The sequence below is a fragment of the Leucopleurus acutus genome, assembly GCF_964270905.1.
Source record: "Leucopleurus acutus genome assembly, chromosome: 21".
Taxonomy (NCBI): Eukaryota; Metazoa; Chordata; class Mammalia; order Artiodactyla; family Delphinidae; genus Leucopleurus; species Leucopleurus acutus.
Window position 1 is genome coordinate 23,315,245 of NC_139163.1, and position 23,100 is coordinate 23,338,344.

General features: G+C 42.3%; 1 protein-coding gene and 1 pseudogene across 6 annotated transcripts in view; both read left to right on the forward strand.

Moving 5' to 3' along the window:
• RBPMS (RNA binding protein, mRNA processing factor) overlaps positions 1-23,100 on the forward strand; it is a 189,232-nt gene that overhangs the window by 26,673 nt on the left and 139,459 nt on the right. The window lies entirely within an intron of this gene.
• Positions 19,561-20,915, forward strand: LOC309977692 (MAD2L1-binding protein-like; annotated as a pseudogene). The gene has a single exon. The product of its transcript is annotated as an MAD2L1-binding protein-like (transcript).

The following is a 23,100-nucleotide window of genomic DNA, read 5'->3' on the forward strand; positions in this document are numbered from 1 at the left end:
AAATCCATTTCAAAATGGTTTTAAAAAATCTTTAAATAGTGCAACATTTTAGTTGAAAGAGACAAATCACTAAATGAGGACACTAAAGTCCAGAAAGGTGAAACGACCAGCTAAAAGTCATAGCGCTAGCTAGGGACATTTTTTCATGAAGTCTAAAAAAGTATTTCTCAGTTTTTAATCTGATTGCATGCTGTTCTAACTTTTAGCAAAACTCCATTTAGGGATTTCTTGTTTTGCCATTTAAAAAAGTAGTTTAAGGAAAATATGCACTCAAAGAATCTACTTGCTGGACATTTCACAAAGCTTGAATAGGGGTTAGAAAAGGAAGATGCTCATACAAGTCAGCCAAGTCCATGTGTGTTTCATGTTCTGGTGTTTTTCCCAGTGGACGTGGCTGAATAGTTTAGGGGTGAAGGGTGGTGGTGGAAGGTGAGGAGAGTCCTGGGGCATATCTAGGAACAGGAGGTAGGAATGGTTTAGAAACTTGGAATCAATTGACAGGTTAGTGTTTTATTGACATTGTAAGTTAAAAATTTTAAATATTGATCTGTTGTGAGTCACGAGAATGGCCGATTTTAATTTATTCCCCCCTATGCTTTAAATGTGTGCTGAGCTGTGCAGACGAGTAAAAGGTGCACGGATGGGAAGGGGGTGTTTAGAATTTGTAGTTACTTGTATGAAAATTTGGCTTGATCTGTTTTTTTGTTTTATTTTTTTGAGTGTGGCTGGTCTGTTGAAGGAACTGATAGCATCTAGGGTGGGGCTAAGAGCAGAATCGTGTTTAATCACATACTGACCAGCTTCCTGACACTAAGAGAATTATCACCAGGCAGCAGCTACCAGGCTAATTTAACTTTAGTTCTGGACAGGCACATCTGCAGTAATCATTAAAGTAAAATTTCTTCAAGCAAATGTAGGCATTACTTGGCTTCCTCTTTCTGGCGATGTTTTCATGAATCCTCTACAGTGTTTTTGTCGTTGGTGTGCGCATATATGTCTTTCCCATTAAAAGCTCTTTAAAGTACAAATGTCATATGCAAATACTATATTTAGTATTCTTAAATTTGAACATACAACATCAATAGATGATTTCTAGAAGTTTTCTATGTACCTACTCTGTGCCAAGCATTGCAGTGCCCTCAGGTGGCTTGTGGGCTACTAGGTGGAAAGTAGTAAACTGAGGTTAGAAAAGGTTAGTTGCTGTAACAGATAAGAGAAATCACTGGGTAGGATATTGAGGAAAGCTACTTAGAAGCAGTAGCATTTGGGCTGGGATGTGTCGGATTATCTGGGCTTTGTTGAGGTATGAGTTCCATAGCACTTCCTTTTGTAGGAACTTAATGTACAAGAGAAACCCAGATGTCTGTTTCTGACACATTTAGACATCTGAGGGTAGATTTTGGAAATCCTTCTAGTTGGGCTTATTGCCATAATTTTTTATTATGTAAGCTAACACACAAGAAGTTGCAGAAGAAATACATCAAAAATGCACCTTCTTGAAGTGGAAGGATCACATTCTTAGAGGTATTGAATGGACGTGTTTTGCTGAAACAAAATCCCATTTTCAATTTCTGTGTGTCTACTCTTTGTTTGTCTGTTTGTTTGTTTTTTGCGGTACGCGGGCCTCTCACTGTTGTGGCCTCTCCCGTCGCGGAGCACAGGGCTCCGGACGCGCAGGCTCAGCGGCCATGGCTCACGGGCCCAGCCGCTCCGCGGCATGTAGGATCTTCCCGGACGGGGGCACGAAGCCGTGTCCCCTGCATCGGCAGGCGGACTCTCAGTCACTGCGCCACCAGGGAAGCCCTCTGTGTGTCTACTCTTTATGCTAGAGGAACTCGTTAAATAGGGAATCATTTGACTGCGTTCGTGCATCCATTGATTTCCACTATCCAGACGAGGGATGAAAACGAGGACCTGGCCCAAAGGCCTCAGAGCAGTTGAAATAAATGTATATTATAGTGTCCATGCCCCAGACCTTCATTGCTGTGTTAATATCAGAGCTGTTCAACCTCACTTCCAGTCTCTTTGCTCTTGAACTGAATCGCCATGGACTTTGCTATCTGGTGTCCCAGCTGAGCCCTCCAACTTTCTGTCCACCGGTGTCTTACCAGGGCTTTTAAAATTCTTACCCGGACTAGAGATCCAGACCCTCGAACATCTGTACTGTTTGTCCCTTATCTTTTTGTTCTGTGTTTCCGTCACCTTGCGGGTATTTATAAGTCACCAGTTCTGCTTTTGTTGGAAGACCTGTGTGGCAGGGCTGGGCATCACTTTCCTCTTTGTGTATATAGGGTCTGGTTGCCTAGCTACCTCGGAGGAAGGACGAAGTGAGGAAGGGTCTGGAAGGGGAAGCCTGGAGAGGTCTGAGTTAGACTCACTCTGCTTGTTTTCCAGTGTGGGCAGAGCTCCAAGGGGCCCAGGGAAAATCTATTGCTGGGAAACAGCCACTTCCCTTCCATTTCTTCTTTACTCTCTTTCCCTCTATTTCTTTCTTCTCTTTTTAGTTCTTCTTTTCAGCTTCTAGCTCAGGCCCACGGGTGCTCACCGGGATGAAAGAATCTGCGGAGTCCATCGTGTCGAGGGGTGGGAACTTCCTGGAAGAATATCTTCGCTTTTCAGAGACCAGCCTCGTGGGGCAGCTGAGAAGAAGGGCGTCCTGGTGGAGAGGTTTACATTCAGAAAATTTAGATGAGCTTTCCACTTCTTCAGAGTGCCTTGAGATTTGGAGTGGGCCAGTGTAGGTTTTGAATCCTGGTTTCTTATCCTGGCCTTGTCACTTATGAGCTGTGTTACCTTGGGCAAGTTACTTGACTTCTCTGAGGCTATGTCTTCCTGTGTAAATTGGGACTAACAAAATCTGCCCCATAGGGTTGCATAATACAAATTGTAGCAATAGTAATAGAGAGTATGCCTCATTAGAATGTAAATATGTGCTCAACAAGTACAAAGCTGCTATTATTATTTATTTGGAAGGGGGTTATCATTGAGAAGTGGGATGAGGACAGGTTATGGAGACATCAGCCAATAAGCCCAGCTTTTGTGACAGAAAATTTAATTGAAAATCACTTACTTCGGGTTCAGTTAGGTTAGATGCATAACTAGGTTCATGGTGTGTTTCTTCTCTTGGCTGGGTGACCTTTAACCTTTCTAAACCATAGTTTCTTCATCTATTTTTAAGAAAATGATGGTAATATCTACTTCATGGAACTGTAAGGTGATCTTGTGTGTAAAACGTGGCAGAGTGTCTGGCACAGAGCTTGTCCTAGAAAGGATCTTATTTTTAATTCTTAGTAAACTTTAAGGTAAAAGAGCAATTAATGCTACAGTAACAATTATATCATCATACTCTCTGTCCCTGGAAACATGGTTGTTTCCAAAATTTTTGACACTCCTGCAATATGTTTCTGGAGAAGACATACATACCCAACAAGAGCGTTAGCCCATAATTAAGTATTAACACTACTCTGTTATTACTTGGGTAGAAATTTGTTTTCCTTCAAAAGTTAAGGCTTACTCCTCAATATATTGCAGTGGATAAAAACATGAATCCTACTCTCTCAGTAGTCTCTGCTCCTGGGATTTAAAGACATATATGTAGAGTAATTTTAATTTCTTTATCACCAACACCTAGCACAGCGATTAACATGTGGTAGTAGCTCAATAAATGTCTCTGCAACTTAGATTGATTTTCCGATTTCTAAATGTTTCTTTTTACAAATAGTTTTTGTTGCATGGAGACTTAAAGTATTTGCACTTGTAGTGGTTATTTTGGTGTTTTATTTCACAGTGAACAGTGGGCATGTTAACCTGGATATTGGCATGTTACCAAACGCGGCTTTTCTTTCTCAGTTTTGTTGAAACAGCTAGTTTCCTTCACCAAGGAATTTTGGTAAGATTTAGTGTATTCATCAAACACTAGTTGCCAGACGCTGTTCTAAACGTCTTACGAACGTTAACTTACCGAGTTCTCATAACAATCCTATGAGGAAATACAACTATGATCCCCATTTTATAGGTAAAGAAACCACAGAGAGGGCAGGTAACTTGCCCGAGCTTGCACAGCTTCGTGAGAAGGCTGGCATCGAACCCAGGGAGCTGTTGACTCCTGCACCGCTCTTCTTTTTTATTTTTTTTAATTTAAAAAATTTTTTTGCGGTACGCGGGCCTCTCACTGTTGTGGCTTCTCCCGTTGCGGAGCACAGGCTCTGGACGCGCAGGCTCAGCGGCCATGGCTCACGGGCCCAGCCGCTCCGTGGCATGTGGGATCTTCCCGGACCCGGGCATGAACCCGTGTCCCCTGCGTCGGTAGGCGGACTCTGAACCACTGCGCCACCAGGGAAGCCCCCAGCACTGCTCTTCTTAAGCACCACTCTGCTCCTTGCTGCCCAGCATCTGAGTGCCCAAAGGCGTGTCTCTCTTTCTGTGTCTTTCATGAAAAGTTGCTTCTATTCCCTTGGCCTGTGCATTGCTTTAAAGAAAGCAGCATGGAGCGGAACAGAAATAGAATAAATGCTGACAGTGGAAGAATCGTGATATGTTGAAACGCTGGTGATGTAAGATGTGACCGTGATGACAGATGCTGGGTTAGCAATGTTCACGTTCCACCAGGGGACCCCGTCGCCAGTCTGCAAATAAGCTTTCTTGTGTTCAGATTCCTTGGTGATTATTATTCCTCAGGGGGCAGTCATCCTTTTAATCTTGTGGTAGAAAATTAAGAGCGAGTCTCACTGAGGTGTGGTTTATTTTTAAGTTTTCTTTTAAATATTAGTTTAGAGAAGTTAATTAAGTACCTGGCCTGTGAATCCAGCTTCTTGGATTTCTTCGGAGAGCAGGTTTTCTTAGGAGAATTAGATTACAAGTTGGAGAGTTTCTACCTTATCGGTAAATCATGAACATTTGGGGTCCTGAATAGGTGGCAGGCTTGCACAATAGGACCTGAATAAAGTTAGGCAAACATAACTATCTCAGATCTTAAAGGCCTTTTGAACAGAGCCTTAAGCTAAAGTGTTTGTCAGCGTTTCAAGTAAGACCCAAGGGGCCAGGAGTACTTTCTCATTTTGCTTGCACTGATTTTCTTTCTTTTTTTTTTTGCGGTACGCGGGCGTTTCACTGTTGTGGTCTCTCCCGCTGCGGAGCACAGGCTCCGGACGTGCAGGCTCAGCGGCCGTGGCTCACGGGCCCAGCCGCTCCGCGGCATGTGGGATCTTCCCGGACCGGGGCACGAACCCGTGTCCCCTGCATCGGCAGGCGGACTCTCAACCACCGCGCCACCAGGGAAGCCCTGATTTTCTTTTTTAACTTACGGTGTCTTAGGGTTGCCCCAGGTGTTATAAGTTGCAGGGAGTTCTGGCCTGCTTGAAAGCAGTGATTGTTGATTTTGGGGGTCATTGATACCTTTGGGAATCTGGTGAAACCTGTGGGTACTCTCCCCAGAAAACACACACAGACACGCACAGACACACACACACCCCTTTGTTCATAACCCCTTAAGGGCCACAGACCGTATTTGGAAGTTCGTCGTGGGAGCCACTTACGCCCCTCCCCTTACGTGTGCCATGTTTTGCCTTCCTGGCTCTAGAATTCAGCGAACTGGTTAGTTGATCACACATACATCTTTGCTTGCACCCCAGGACCATTTGTTTTTTAAAGTCTTCCTGTCCTGGGAAGTGAATCTCAGAAGGGAAGAAAAAACATGCCTTCAGACTCCACCAGATACTATCCCTGTAGGAGACAACTGTCAAGTGGACCCTGCTTTCTAGCCACCATTAGCCCGGTAGGAACTGAGGCAGAAAGGGGTTCAGTGAGCGAGCCTGGAAACTCTCCCCGTTCCTGCCGTGCCCTCTGTCCCCTCACGCCACACTGGATTCCCTGCGCTCACTCACCTTTATGTACCTTGGCACATGTTGTTCTCCACCTGGAATGCCCTTCCATCCTTCCTGCACCCCAGGAATGTGTGCTCATCTTTCAGGGCCCAGCTCAAGTGGAAGTCTTGCTGAACTCCCCCAGCGGGCCCCTCTCTCCGCTGCGTTGCCATAGCAATTTTTAAAGGCCTGGGTTACAGCACACACGTGATATGTTGTGATTATTTTTTATATGTTTGGCAGGCTCCACCGCCTGTAAACCAAGCACTTGTCTTAATCATCTTGATCACCCCGAACGGTGTTACGTGCTAGGTATGTTTGCCATCCAGCGTCTAAACAGGTAGGCTGTGGGGTTAGGATGCCGGAATTCAGATTCTGACTTTGTGACCTTGTGAGGAAATGACTTCCGTCTCTTTGTGCCTCTGTTTCCACATCTGTAGGCTTCTGGGGGAGGGTGGACAGAGAGACGTGAATCAATGCGTATCGTGTCTGGCACACAATAGTCAGCAAGTGCTAAACATCATGATTAATCATAACATTAAGCAGTAATATTATTGAGTGAATGAAAAACTAAGTAATAAAGCCATAATTGGAGATAACATTTCAAGAAATTGAGTCGATTCTGTATTGTCCAAGTTTAAATATCAGCACAGATCAAATCAATCAATCTAACATTGGTAGGGCACCCCAAGCGGCTTGGTAGGACACCGTACTTTCAGTCTACCACCCATCTCTTTGTATTAATGTTAACTGTAATCTGTGAAAGGGCTTTAAAGCACTTAGAAGTAGGTACTGTGGGAGACTTCAGAGGACGAACTTATGGTTACCAGGGTGAAAGCGGGGGAGGGAGGGATAGACTGGGAGTTTGGGATTGACATGTACACACTACTACATGTTAAACAGATAACCAACAAGGACCTACTGTACAGCACAGGGAACTTGACTCAATATTCTGTAATAACCTAAATGGGAAAAGAATTTGAAAAAGAACGGTTACTTGTATGCATATAACTGAGTCACTTTGCTGTACACCTGTAACTAACACATCATTGTTAATCAACTGTACTCCAATATAAAATAAAAATTAAAAAGAAGTAGATACTGTGGGAATATAAGACTTTTTTTCTTTTAAGGGAATGCACACTTTTAATATATAGTTTAAATGTGTTCACAACCTTGTGTTTCTCACATCACTTTCAGAGCAGCCCTAGTAGGCTTTGGGAAATGGAGGGAGTTACCACCATGTTTAGCCCCACCAGTAACATTCAGCCCTGTGGGAATTCATAAGTAACACTTAATCACAAAAGCATTGGCTTCTGCTTCTAAGACAGGTCAAAGGTGGTGAGAAAAAAATGTCATTGGAGTTTTTTCCTGTGTGTGTTTTATTTGTAGGTAGGATGGAGACATGATGCTAAAGTCATAAATGTAATAATCCTGTTTTAGAACTGGAAGGAACGTTGCTAGTCTAGGCTTTTCTCCTTTCAGAAGTAAGGAAACTGAGGTCCAAAAAAGTGGCTTGATTTGCCATATAACATTGTGTCTGGATGTGGGATGGGTCTATGCCGTCGGCCCTCGCGTGGAGTCACATGGATGGCCATGTGGCTGGCGCGGGGTGAGGGGCTGCTGGAGTGCCCGTGCTCTCTGTGCAGGACCACCTTTCTGCCTTCGAGCACACATCTTGCTTCTAGAAAGCCTTCCTGGACTCCCCAGGCAGTATCTTCTCTGTGCTTTCAAAACTAAATTATGCCTGTATGAAAAGCTGTGAAATCCAGGCCTCCTGGAAGGGTATTTAGTTTTCCCTTTTAAAAAAGCAAAACAATTAAGCAAATGACAGTGTTGCAAGCCTTAACGGCATCATCCAGTGATTGATACACATGTCCCCCAGTTTTTGTAGTGAAATACAAAAAGTTTATAATCTTATTTCGTAGTCAAAGTTTAATGAGTTATAGTAGGTCTCAATACATCCTTAGCAATTGGGGCCTCACGTTACCCAGCAAGATCCCTTTCATTAATTTCTTGAAGTTGTTTTCCTTCATGTTTTGGCTTCTTGGTGTCTACATAGTTTCTAAACTCAGCAGCCCAATAAATGGTACTATTATCTCCAGGTTTCCGTGCTTTAAAAAGTGGTATACATTTGCTGTTGTTTCCTTTTTCAAAATGTAGGTCAATTTGTGAATTTTAAACTATTTTTAAAGTGAAAGAGGGGGAGGGGAAAGTGCTTTTAGAAGAAATTGAATCATAGTAATTTGTAAATTAAATGCCCTATCCCTAGTAACTTGATTCATAGAACAATATTTTTGTTTGTAACTGTTTGGTTATATAATCTACACACAAACTTGGCAAATTTAAAAAATATGAAATCGCACAAGTCCCTTTGCCACTGTTGGCAGTATAGAGAGAATCATACTCATTGCTCTATACCCGTAGTATTTCTATAAGAAACAACAAGTTGCATGCCTTGATCATTCTCTGCTTTACGTGGAATAAGATATTTGAGAGGTGAAAACAAAGAAGAGGCTTCATGGTGTATATCCCTGAAATGCACTTGTTTGGCACATTTTTCAGATCTTATAAAGAGAACTAATCTTTTGGTGAGTTGTTGAATAACTTTTGACCCATTCCCCCAAAGTACATTACAAAGTATGTCATATCAATGAACAGAAATGCAATAATGACAGCATTTTTTAAAAATATAGTTTATTTGAATAGAGCTTAAAGTAATGAATTAAAAACAAAGAAACAACCACTACCACAACAAAAACACAGAATGATTCCCATCCACACATGCAGCATTTTTTCCCACTTTTTTTTTTTTGGCGGTAGGCGGGCCTCTCGCTGTTGCGGCCTCTCCCGTTGCGGAGCACAGGCTCCGGACGCGCAGGCTCAGCGGCCATGGCTCACGGGCCCAGCCGCTCCGCGGCATGTGGGATCTTCCCGGACTGGGGCACGAACCCGTGTCCCTTGCATCGGCAGGCAGACTCTCAACCACTGCGCCACCAGGGAAGCCCTCTCCCACTCTTTTAAACGACCTCACGTTTCCCAAGCACCAGAAATCCATATTTTCTTTTAGTTTTTGGTCAATAAAGGTAAGAGCAGGTAGAGAGACTCTGTTCAACCTCAGCCCGGCAAGGCACACAGCAGTTAGATAATTTACCATATGCATATTAGTGGTGCAAGACCTAATTCTTGTCCCTTACAGTAATGCCACTGATGTGCTCTGGTACCCAACAGAAGCAACAAAGCAGTACTTTTCATTGACTAGTGGATTTAAGTTTTTTGTGTTTTGGGCTTTTTTTCCCCGGTTTTCCTGGAGACACTGTATTCAAGATGTAGTTTAATAAGGACCGATTAATTCATTGCAGTTGTTAAATTGGTATTCTCGATATTCCTTTTCTATTAATGAATGCTGGGATTGCAGCCTGACACTGTTGCCTCATAAGGCTTATTCCAAGGCACACGATGTACTGTTATGTAGATTCCCATGCAGTTGGGAGAAATAATACAGAGAGCTCCCCATGTACCCTACATCTAGTTTCTCCCAGTGATACATCTTGCATAACTGCAGTATAAAATCTGACATCTCAACCAAAAAACTGACATTGCTCTGATCCAGGGACCTGATTCAGACTTTACCAGTTATACTTGTTGTGTGTTTATATTTAGTTTTCTAACTTTTATCACATATGTAGGTAGGTATGAACACAGTCAAAATACAAAACGGTTCTAGCACCATAATACCTCCTGGTACAAAATGACAGCATTTAAAAAATTAGTGGTATTTAAGTGTTATATGAAGAGACTAGTGTTTGATTTCTTGGTAGCTATCTCAGTTACTAATTGGAGAAGGTAGAATGATCATGCAACAATCCTTTTATACATGTCTGAGATATTCTCAGGTCTGGATATCTTTGAGAGACACGTACTAACACCCTATTAGTAGTTTCTCCTAAAGGCCAAAATTATAGCCTCTGCCTCATCTTCATTTACTTTTCTTGAGATATGGGTGAAAGTGCTATGAATTTTAAAAATACCTATCTCTTATAGTTCACTTACTCCAAAAAGATATATTAAGTGTCTACCATGTGCTTGGCACTGTGCAAGCTGCTGAAATTTAAAGACAAATAAAAAGGCCATTTTCTTAGTGAAATGATGAAAAGTAAAGCAGATGATGACAATGCGGGAGGATAAGTATTTGTGGGTATGATTTACTTTTTTTAATGAACACTTTTTTTTTTTTCCCGTTGCACTGGGTCTTAGTTGCAGCTCTCAGGCTCCTCAGTTGTGGCATTTGGGATCTAGTTCCCTGACCAGGGATGGAACACAGGCCCCCTGCATTGGGAGTGTGGAGTCTTATCCACTGTGCCACCAGGGAAGTCCCTATGATTTACTTGTTTGTTTGTTTGTTTGTTTGCGGTACGCGGGCCTCTCACTGTTGTGGCCTCTCCCGTTGCGGAGCAACAGGCTCCAGACGTGCAGGCTCAGCGGCCATGGCTCACGGGCCCAGCCGCTCTGCGGCATGTGGGATCTTCCCGGACCGGGGCACGAACCCGTGTCCCCTGCATCGGCAGGCGGACTCTCAACCACTGCGCCACCAGGGAAGCCCCCTATGATTTACTTTTAATATATAAGTGAAAGTGGTTTTAAAATGAGCAAGGCCTACTCCATTCATCTCATCTCTCTTCTCTCATTGAATAAGGGTGCTTATCAGTATACGTATTACTGATCATACAGTTCTATTGTCAAGAAAAGAGTTTTAAAATTTTTTATTTAACGTCCCAAAGATCACTTTTCTTTAGAACCAAACTTTAATTTGACAGATTAGCCTATAGTTGTAGAAACTGACTCTCTGGTCAAAAAGTAATGATTTTTAGGCTTCCCTCGTGGCGCAGTGGTTGAGAGTCCGCCTGCTGATGCAGGGGACATGGGTTTGTGCCCCGGTCCGGGAGGATCCCACATGCCGCGGAGCGGCTGGGCCCGTGAGCCATGGCCGCTGAGCCTGTGCGTCCGGAGCCTGTACTCTGCAACGGGAGAGGCCACAACAGTGAGAGGCCCGCGTACCGCAAAAACAAGAAAGTAATGGTTTTTCACCCCTTTGATGAGGGTGTCCTCAGTCTTTGGTTAGATGAAAAACTGTAGACAGGTTAGCCCTGCATCTCATTTGCATTATTATTATTATTAATTTTTACCCTTAAGCAAGAAATCTTCACCAGGACCTCTGATCTGGTGCTGACAGTACTGACTACAGAGGTGCTCATGACTTCTTTTGATGTCCCTTGAGGATGTTGGTGCCAAGGGCTACTTAAACCCTCCTTGGAGTGAAATGTTTTTTATCCATTGAGGAGTGTTGTCTTAACTTGTGTCACTTACCTGTTTTGCATTCCTATCACCCACACCACTTCCTTTGCGCCTATGACTGCGATGAGTACGTCCTTGAAGGTAGTTATATTAAAAGCAGAGGGTAATATTAAAATCAGATAGGCTTCATTAATAGAGCGTGAGAGTGTGGTTTGCATATTAGTCATATGACTAACAGTTTAAGTTCAGGGTAATAGCTATTGTAATAAAACCAAATACAGGGCTTCCCTGGTGGCGCAGTGGTTGAGGGTCCGCCTGCCGATTGCAGGGCATGCGGGTTCGTGCCCCGGTCTGGGAAGATCCCACATGCCGCGGAGCGGCTGGGCCCGTGAGCCATGGCCGCTGAGCCTGCGCGTCCGGAGCCTGTGCTCCGCAACGGGAGAGGCCACAGCAGTGAGAGGCCCGCGTACCGCAAAAAAAAAAAACAAAAAACAACAAAAACCCCAAAACCCCAAATACAGCTTCTGGCTCATTCGTAACATAGCGGTGGTTTCAGTTATTTGTTACTATTCGTGGCTTTATTCTTGTTATAACAAGGCAAAGAGTAAATAAATGGGGAAAAAATCCTTACACACTTGTTTTCTATCTGGCTATATTGCAACATAGGAAAACAACAAAAGAAGAACCCTTTAGCCTAGACATTCCATTGACTCAAGAAAAATCACACAAGCTCTGAAGACAGCTTTTATTTGGAGAGAGAGAGACTTTTCTGGAGGCTTCCCATGCGGATTGTTCAATAGGAATCCAATGCACGCTTCTGCTCCTCTAAAATGATGATGTCTTTTGCCTAAGAATAGACCCTTCTTTCAGTATAGAAACCAGATAAGCTGTCCTACAGTGATCCAAATAGCTAGCGGCCTCATCCCCACCCAACCCCCAAACTTGAATAACAACCCAGCAATATAATTTTACCGTTTAAAACTTGGCTGACCCAAACATGAACTTTCAAAGAAAACAAGAGTCATTACTAAAAGAGATTCCATTTCTTTCCGGGGCCTAATTTAAGATGACTTTCCAGAACTTTGAAAAAACTTATTCTTCCAATGGCCACTTAATTGTGAAACAAAATAAACACCCACAAGGGAGGCAAAATGCAGAGTTCCCTTATGTTTGGATTTTAAAATATTTTGTTTTGGGGGGTGAGTTTTTTATTTCTGGGGTTGTCATACATTGTTTGGAATGATTTATCAGGTTCCATCCAATCCTGTGAATTTTAAGGGCGATGATTTATGAATAACTTTAATTCAGTAAGACTTCATTTCTTAAAATATGCCCCGTTAAGCTTCTCATAATACCTCTCTATTCTATGTGCCCTGGTTATTCAGAGCCAGTGAGTGATGGTGTCAGCACTCCTAAGCCTGGTGGGCCTGGCTTCTAAGCCCTTGCTTGTTGCCGTGAACCAGACCACTTTTTATTGTGTGTGCCTTTCCGAACACTTGGAAACGTCCTGGAGAACTGCAACAGCTCTGAGGAACTGCAAGACAGTATTTAAAGTGGCACAGCAGAGAGTGCACAGGCTTTGAAGTCAGACAGGCCTGGGTTTAAATCCAGACTCTGCAGTTTGAGGTGTTGTCTTTGGGCATAATGAGCCTCATGGGTAAATCGGGTGATTCTATCTGCTGTAGCAGGATCATTGAGATGAGTACATGAGAGATTGTATGCACAGGATTGAATCAACTAAGTGTAGCCGGAGTTTATGAAATGATAGCTATTCTTATTATAATTGAGTCATTATTATAATTATCAACTTGACCTAGAACGCCCGTGTTCTGATTTGCCGTGGTATACATAAGACTTGTCATTGTACCCATGTTATCTAAGAGATGACTTCCAAGTGTGGGTTACTTCAAGAACAAAGTAACTGAGCAGTCATGAGTCTCAGGTGGTCCTAAACCAATGCACTGACTTCTGTGAGGTGAGTGAGCCCATATTTTGTTTGTGGTTTAAAAAGGAAAAGGGAAAAAACTCTTTATAGAGTCCTGCATCCTCACTTTTCTAAGCAGTGAAATGAGGGAGCTACACTGGATGGTCTGTAAGTTACCTTCTAACTCTGAAATTCTGTGATTGGTACTAAACCCAGTACTAGAACTCTGGGAGCTTTTAGTTTCCTCAACTCTTAGGAAATCAGGTGTATCAGGGATTATTACATGAGAGTTGGAGGTAAGGGAGTTACTATCAGTGGTCTCTTCTGTCCACTAAGAACAGAAAAAAAGAACTTTGTGTTTCATTCTACCAGATTTTCAAAAATAATAATTCCTCATCTCACACACACACACACACACACACACACTATCACACAATTTAGTTCTCCAAGTGTAAGCTTTCTGTTTGTGAGCAGTTTATGGAATTTCATTTAACCAGCTCCTAAGGAGGGCTCTTGTGGGACAGGGAAAGGAAGACCTCTCTGTCCTTAAGGAATTTACAATCTAAGCAAGGCTGAAAATGAAGAAGATCCTAAAACATGTTTCTAAAGGACACATGTCCAAAGAAGACACATATCTGTACCATCCAAGTGGTTGCTAACTCCTTGTGAAGGCGCCAAGTTGGAACACATGCTCTCTGGCCGTCTTTTTAGGTGCATTGCTTTTTTAAAAATAATTTTTTATTGAAGTATAGTCGATGTACAATGTTCTGTTAGCTTCAGGTATACAGCACAGTGATTGTTTTATACATATAATTATATAGACACACGTATTCTTTTCCAGATTCTTTCCCCATGTCGGTTATTACAAAATATTGAGTATAGTTCCCTGTGCTATATAGCAGGTCCTTGTTTATCTGTTTTATATATAATAGTGTGTATATGTTACTCCCAAATTCCTAATTTATCCATCCCCCCCCACCTTTCCCCTATGGTAGCCATAAATTTGTTTTCTGTGTTTGTAAGTCATTTTGTAAATAAGTTAATTTGTATCATTTTTTTTAGATTACACATATAAGTGATACCATATGATATTTGTCTATCTCTGTCTGACTACCTTAACTTAGTATAACCTCTAGATCCATGTTGCTGCAAATGGCATTATTGCATTCTTTTTTAAGGCTGAGTAGTATTCGTGTGTGTGTGTGTGTGTGTCTGTGTGTATGTGTATGTGTACGTACCACATCTTCTCTTTCCATTCATCTGTCGATGGACATTTAGGTTGCTTCCATGTCTTGGCTATTGTAAATACTGCTGCAGTGAACGTGTATCTGCAGGGCACATGTATCCTTTCGAGTATGGTTTTCTCTGGATATAAGGCGCATAGCTTTTTGATTTACTTAATTCTTTCATACATTTCATAGACCTTTCTAATTGAGTAGTACTAGTACTTTATGGTACATGACTTTCTAAATTCAAAGTCTTTGCTGTAACTTGGAATTCTGTTCATGTCAGTAATCCTTATGGGACAGTGAGTACTGTGTTGATGATATACACAGATTAAAGAGACAGCAGCCAACGGGGATATGTGCACAGTCTGTGTGGTTGTGTGTTTGGGGTGGTGGAGTGATGAGTTAGGGAAGACTATATCAGGAGTAATCTTGAAGAGGTTTCTAAGATAAGTTGGTGACTGGGAGAAAAACAGTCTTTGGTTAGATTATTTAAGTCAGCGATATATTGATTCAAGATAGAAAAAATGTTTGGAATATGGATAAATTCAGGGAAGGAGCAACAATTTTTCTGACATTTCCTTAAGTCCTTATTTGGAATTTATTTGTTATTTCCAATAATTATCCCCATTTTTCTTTTGAAGAAAATAATTGTTCATAGTAAAACAGACTGCCTTGGAGAATAGAAAGCTCCTGGCACCAGAAGATGTGTAGAAGTTCGGAAAAGTAATTACTCCAGGTTTTCTTTTCACTTTTCTGAACACTTTAAACATTTCCTGCTGCCAGGAGCTTTCTATTCTCCAAGGTAGCCCATTTTAATAGGGACAGTTTCCGTGGTTCTGCCCTCCTAGAACTGTGACTTCCATGCTCAGTACTATTCCTGCCTAGTTGGATGACAACATAATTAACCTACTCCTTGTACAGGGCAGCTGGAAATATTTTAAATGTGCTGTCAAATTTCTCCTGAGCCTTGTATTTTTCCCTTCAGGATAAACATCTCTACTTTGTTCAACCATTTTTATATGCCACAGTTTCCAGTTGATTTCCTGACCTGATTGCTCTTCTCTGGGAAGTCTTCAGATGGGATTTTGTGCTCTGAGTACAGTCCTTCTATGCAGAACATGTTGGCACCATTACATTCCTTTATCTAACATTACTGTCACTTAGGACTACATTAGCTTTCTCAGCACATGTCGGTCATCCTGCTTCCCTGCTTCTCCAAGGCTGGGATATGTGGTTGCCACAGCTTGCTGGTGCCCTTACATTTTTTCATGCAGTTATGGTTTGCTTGTGTTTTTGTTTTCAAAAGAAAGATGGATTCATTGTGTTGAATTCATACGATTGGACTTTGTACTAGCAGAGATCCTTGCTTATGGGATTTAATGTTTCTTGAACATTTGAATAAGTAAGAACATTTGAATTGAATAAATAATGAACCTTTATACGTTTATACTCCTCGTCATGGTATGTGTAGCAGTTTGACTTGGAGTTGTTGGGATTATAGGTCAAACGTTAAAATTGATATTATCAAAGCCTGCCATTTGGAGAAGCAAGTTCACTTCAGAAGAATTTTGTGTTGAACTCTGAGTGCTTTAAAAAAACAAACTGTTGTTTTTACTTAGGAAATGGTTTATCTATTATGGACGTTTGTCTTAGAGCACAATTTTAGATATTTATTTGCTTACTATTCATTCCCATCTTCCTCTTCCCTTGCTGATAGCCTAGTGGCTTTTGTTAAAATAAAAACTAATCAACAGGGGCTTCCCTGGTGGCGCAGTGATTGAGAGTCTGCCTACTGATGCAGGGGACGCGGGTTCGTGCCCCGGTCCGCGAAGATCCCACATGCTGCGGAGCGGCTGGGCCTGTGGGCCATGGCTTCTGGGCCTGCGCGTCCGGAGCCTGTGCTCCGGAGCGGGAGAGGCCACAACAGTGAGAGGCCCACATACAGCGCAAAAAAAAAAAAAAAAACTAATCAACAGGGTTCTCTAAATAATTGTAAAATTTCTGAGCCAACTGCTAGTCTTACCCTTCTCCTTCCTGAGTTTTAGGGTGGTCATTATAACCTTTATCAGATATAGAGTATAACTAAGTAGATGTGCCCCATCTGTCCTACCTGCGCAGTGAAGTGGACTGACAGTATGTGGAACCAGAAGTTGATGGTGGTCCTTATTGCAAGGGGTAGGGAAGATGATAGCAGCCAAGAATGCCATTTTACCTGAAACTTCTAAGTGACTTGGTAGAGGAAACACTTATTCAAGCAAAGGTGTAACTGGAATTCCCTGGGAGTCCGGTGGTTAGGACTCTGCACTCACTGCCAAGGGCCCGGGTTGGGGAACTAAGATCCCACAAGCCACATGGTGCGGCCGGAAAAAAAAAGGTGTAGCTGATTACCTTTCACAGAGGATTAAGAATTATCATTTACTTCTGCAGTTGGAATTAAATTAGTTTACTTCTTTATCCTAACACACATGGGGGTGGAGTGAAGGGAGAGGTATTTCAAGTACAGACTATACTACTCTACCTTTTTATGTTTTTCTTTCCCTTTGTATTAATGATATATATTATTAAATAGCCTAGATGTGCCACTGTCTATGTCAAGTTTGTATTTATATACAGAGCTAGAAATAGAAAGATACGGTCTTATTTGAAATGTCTGTTTGTAGAGGGGGAATATCTGAATTTACTTGGAAGTGTCAAACATACTCTGATACTGTAATACTAGTGGTTATCTTGACCTAATTTTAGTTGAAGTTAATGTGAGCTGTGATCAGTCACTAATGTGAAATAATGTTTGGAGGATAAACTTTATGGGTGCGTAAGTTAAAAGTAAATCACTTTAATCCTAAAGCCAGAAGGAAAGGATGTGTTCTTCTATGTTTCCTGTCGAATCTTACAGCTGAGTTGGAGGAGTCATGAGTCGGCAATTTCTAAGAAGTTAAAAGTAGTTTCGATAATTCATAAAGCAATATCTTCTCCTTTGGGAGTCTTTTCTCAGGATAGCATAATTATTTGGAGGCACTGATTCATGGTTTACAAGGAACCTTTTATAATAGGACCTAAGAGAACCTTAAATAGGCTGACTTGCAGTGAACGTCTCAAAGGAATGTTGTTAGAAATCTTTTGACATTCTGAAAGTTACAAGAAAAAAGTTCTTCTGTAGAGGTAATCTTCAATTTGCTTCTCTCTTGCTAATTGTTTCTTCTTTTATATAATTAAAAAGATTTTTTTAATTGTGGGTAAAACACAAAATTTGCCATCTTAACCATTTTTAAATGTACAGTTCAATAATGTTAAGTATATTCACATTGTTACGCAACAGATCTCCAGGACTTTTTTTCTTACAAAGCTGAAACTCTGTACCTGTTAAACAACTCCCCATTTCCCCCCTGCCTCCAGCCCCTGGCAGCCACCATTCTACTTTCTGTTTCTGTGTGTTTGTCTACTTTAGGTAATCCTGTGTAAGTGGAGTCATACAGTATGTCTTTTTGTGACTGGCTTTTTTCAACTGAGCTTAATGTCCTCAGGTTCATCCATGTTGTAGCATGTGACAGGATTTCCTTCCTTTTTAAAGGTGAATAATATTCCATTGTATGTATAGACCATATTTTGTTTTGTTTACTCATTTGTTGATGGGCATTTGGATGGTTTCCACCTCCTGGGTATATTGTGGATTATGCTGCTATGAACGTGGGTGTGCAAATATCTTTACAAGATCCTGTTTTCAGTTCTTTTGGATAGATACCCCGAGGTGGGATAGTTGAATCATATGGTGATTCTATGTGTAATTTTTTGAGGAACTGCCATACTGTTTTTCATAGCAGCTACACCAATTTGCATTCCCACTAAGGGTGAAGAAGCGTTCCAGTTTCTTCACATTTTCGGCAGCACTTGTTATTTTGTTTGCTTTGTTTTCTATAGTAATTATCAATTTTTCACACTAACCATAACGATCAAATAATTTTTGAGTGTCTGAGTGTACACGAATAGGAGATTCGGATGTACTCTTAAAAAGCTAGGGTTTTAAATTGTTCTTTAACTTGCTTTTAATAGGTCTGGTATATTGTTTCTTCTTGATTTTCAGCAAAACCAGTAGGGAAATTTTTAACCAGGGTAGAAAAAGCAGTGGAACATTGTGTAGCTAAAATTGCAGACCTCAAACTTGGCACAGGTATTAGGCTGATAGAAAAAAAAGTCAAGTTCAGTAGACCAGATTGTGGGGAGAGCATGATTCATGTCATAGAGTTTACAAATAACAGGTGTACATAGTGCACTAGGATGTTTCTTGCCCATTAATGGAAATGTTCCAGAGACTGAACAGTCTAGAAAGATGGATAAGGTGGTGGATCTCTTCAACTCCCCAGTGTTTCACTTTTTCCATCATAATGCCTAGTTTCTGTCCTTTTTCTGTTACAGACGCTAGGTAGTATCAAGATTGTCTCCTTGCTGTTAAAGGTGGAAAAAATGAACCCTCCAAAAATAGAAAAAAAATCTAACGTTTTGGGAGTTTTTCCACTGTAGTGTTTATTTATTCGTGTATCCTCTTAATCATATCAGAAACAACGTGATCAGCCTCCTATAGACTACACATATTAGAGAAACAAGTAACTTGGATAGAAAAACATGGGAAATTACTGAACTAAGAGCCAGGAGTGACTTAATTTTGAACGATACCTTTTTGGACCTGCACGATGCCAAATGTTCCCTCTGGTGATACAGGCATAAGTAAGCCAGAAAATGAAATACAACACTTGAGATTCTTCTCATTCTCTGCACTTCCAGGTCCTCATCGCCTTTTTCCCTTTTGCCCTTCGTTCTGTAGCACTCCTGTGTCCCTGGAAGGTTTTCTTCCCGCTTCTCGCTTCCTCTGACTCTGGCGGCTCCCAAATGCGGCGTTGGTGGCACTGTATCTTGTTTCTGTAAACCCTCCCGGCTGGTCACAGCCTTCTCATCTTAATTACATTCTCCCTACTCCTGCTGTCTTCCCTGTTTTGCTAAAGATGGTGCCCCTTAGGCCCTCGGTCTGCCGTCTGCCTTTCTCTTCCTTCCACCGATGCATGCGGCACCGGAGAGCAGTCCCCACCGCCGGAGGCTGTGTCGGGTGTGCAGCTGCACTTCTGGTGGCAGGAAACCCCTCTGGCTGCCATCTTGGTAGCGGGGCTGAGGGCGCCAGCTGGGCCTGAGCCCGAGCCTGCTGTCAAGAGTGGGAGGGCACCAAGTAAGAGACCTATTAAGTTTCCTGCGGAGAGAAGAGGGAAGGTCAGGATGGCTTTGGGGATGATATTAGTAACGGAATTAAGGTTTCCAGGGAACTGTCACCACGGATGCGATGACTCTTAATCGTGACCTTTTTTTAACCCCCCCATAATAATTTTTCTTCAGTCATAGTGTCGATGTTAATGTCCCCTGAAACATCCACTTGTGACAGTAGGGGCGATTGAAAAAAAGCGTGTGCTTAGACAACTTCCTCCACACCCACTGGCAATGGCTCCTTGATAACCGAGGATGGCTGTGACGGAGCGCATTCGAGCTCTGCCCTGTACCCACAACGCTGATCTGGAGCAATGCGCTGTGTGGGTGTGGTTTATGAAATACAGGCATAAATATAGGCCCAGTCTTTTTCCTAAAATGCAGTACTTATTGTTCTTTTCCTGAAGCCTCAATATGGTTTTTAAGATTTTTGTGTGTCCTGCATGAATAACTTTGGTAATTATGACTAGAAGATCCAAAACCTCATTCATCTGGTTGCTATAAAAGAGAGAAGACAAGACTGCATAGCATAATGTTAAGACTCTAGGCTCTGAGCTGCTTGAATTGAAATCTCAGCTTTAACACTTACCAACTTTTTGACCTTGAGGAGGTTCCTTAACCCTTAGTTAACCTCGTTTGCAAATTAACTCCCATCTCAGAGGGTTGTGATAAGGGTGATTGAGTTGATACAGGTCCACACTTCCTTCTCTGAAATCCTTGGGACCAGATGTGTTTCAAAATCTTTTAGATTTTAAAAGGTAACACAGATTCAAACCACGTGGAGAGTGGGGAGGAGGTCGTGATGACGCCCCGGAGCCGGAAGTGCAGCCCCTGGCCGCAGTCTCTGGCGGAGGACGTGGTGAAGAAGAAACCTCGGGCCACTGCTGAGGCGAGCAGCAGGAAATGCCAGCAAACCCTGGCAGAACTGGAGAGCGTCCTCAGCCACCTGGAGGGTCTCTTTGCCCGGACACTAGTACCACGGGTGCTGACCCTCCTTGGGGGCAATGCCCTCAGTCCCGAGGAGTTCTACGAACTTGACTTGTCTCGCTTGGTCCCCAACAGCGTGGACCCGAGCCTGAGCACAGCAGCTTCTTTGTGCCGCCTCTTCCGAGCCATTTTCATGGCTGATGCCTTCAGTGAGCTGAAGGTTCTTCCACTCATGGGCACCATCGTCATGGCACAGGCTCACCACGACTGTGGAGAAGACTGGTTTTGACCTAAGCTCAACTACAGAGTGCCCAGCCTGGGCCACAGATTGGCTGTGACCCTACCCCGTGGCCGACCCACCATCCCAGCTATACAGCCTGGGAGGATTACATTTGGTTCCAGGCACCAGTGACACTGAAGGGCTTCCACGAGTGAATGGGAATGCTCATCGTGAACACAATGGCTAAATTGTCTTTCCCCCTGGCACCAAGTCACCCATCTCTTGCTTGGAGCTAGTTAATTCCTGGTGAGAGGAAGGTTCTCTCCTCTTGGCTGCCTGCCTCCGTTATAGACTTCCCCGGGGGCTGATGGTATGGCTAGGGCTGTAATAATCATCACCAAACAAGCATCTCTTTGAAGCAAAGGCTGATTTTCCCAGAGGGTCCTGGGTCAGGTGTTTCTTTTGGGGGTTGGAAAGCAAACATGGGCCCATAGACAGACACTCCTATGGAGGTGACCTTTTCCTGCTTTTTACTGAGGACTTTTTTTTTACTAGGGACATTTTTACTAGGGACATAATGTGGATGTGACTTGTGAACTTAAATATAAAATGAATGGATTAATGTTAAAAGAAACAACAACACAGTGTATAACCCACTGAACACAATACCCCCAGTGAGGTCTAAGGTAGAGCCTAGTAATTAAGCAGACTACTATTTCTCCAGTGAAATGAATAGTTACACTAAGTGGGAGAAATGAAAACGAGTCATTTCAGGTCATGTTTTGCCACCCGGTGCATTTACATATACGACCCTTCTCCCCCCATCGCACACAATTTTAGGCCTTCTGAGCTTTTAGGTTTTGGAATCGGATTAGGGTCTGTGGATCCCTACATAACCCTTTGTAAGCACCATTTTAATGTTAGTTATATGCAGAACTGAGTTCTTTCTATACTTTAGGACCTTTGGCTTGTCACTATAAGAATAGTTAAATCATTGTGGTTTAAAGTGAATATGGTGGGGGTCACATAATTATATGTATTTTTCACATATTACCATTTCATTTGGGTTTCAGGTCTACCCCTTTTTCCAATTGTAAAAGAATGAGAAAGATAGAGGACGAGGCAGAGCAGAAACATGCCATGTTCTTTTTTTAAAAAATTTTTATTGGAGTATAGTTGCTTTACAATGTTGTGTTAGTTTCTGCTGTACAGCAAAGTGAATCAGCTATATGTATACATATATCCCCTCTTTTTTAGGTTTCCTTCCCGTATAGGTCACCACAGAGCACTGAGTAGAGTTCCCTGTGCTGTACAGTAGGTTCTCATTAGTTATCTGTCTTATACATAGTAGTGTATATATGCCAATCCCAATCTCCCAATTCATCCCACCCCCACCTTCCCCGCTTGGTATCCATAAGTTTGTTCTCTACACCTGTGTCTCCCTTTGTACCTACTTTTCTAGATTCCACATATAAGCGATTTATACGATATTTGTTTTTCTCTTTCTGACTTACTTCACTCTGTATGACAGTCTCTAGGTCTATCCACTTCTCTGCAAATGGCACTATTTCGTTCCTTTTTATTGCCAAGTAATATTCCATTGTATATATGTACCACATCTTCTTTATCCATTCCTCTGTTGATGGACATTTAGGTTGCTTCCCTGTCCTGGCTATGTAAATAGTGCTGCAGTGAACATTGGAGTGCCTATATATATATATATCTTTTTTTTTATAAATTTATCCATTTATCCATCTATTTTTGGCTGCGTTGGGTCCTCGTTTCTGTGCGCGGGCTTTCTCTAGTTGCGGCGAGCGGGGGCTACTCTTCGTCACGGTGTGCAGGCTTCTCAGTGTCGTGGCCTCTCCTGTGGCTCGCGGACTCTAGGCGTGCAGGCTCAGTAGCTGTGGCTCACTGGCTTAGTTGCTCCGCGGCATGTGGGATCTTCCCGGACCGGGGTTCGAACCCCTGTCCCCTGCATTGGCAGGCGGATTCTTAACCACTGCGCCACCAGGGAAGCCCTGGAGTGCATGTATATTTTTGAATTATGATTTGCTCCAGGTATATGTCCAGGAGTGGGATTGCTGGGTCATAGCCGTGTTCTTCTTAATTGCCATCTTGTCTTGCCTACCAGTTGACTCCTCATTGAACAATTGTTTTAAAGAACATCTCTTTCAAAGATTTCAGATTTCTGAAATATTTTCTTTTGTTTGTGACTTCTGCTTTCATTTGCCTCTGCTGTTAAGCACACATTAAGAACAGAAAGCCACCCTGTAAGTCTTAATCTTTTGCTCTGGTTTGCTGCCAGTGAATCATTTCTAGAATATCTGATGTAGAAAAATCTTAAATTTTAAGTAACTTAAGTCTTCCTAAGATTTTAGTTTTCTTTTACAAAGAAGG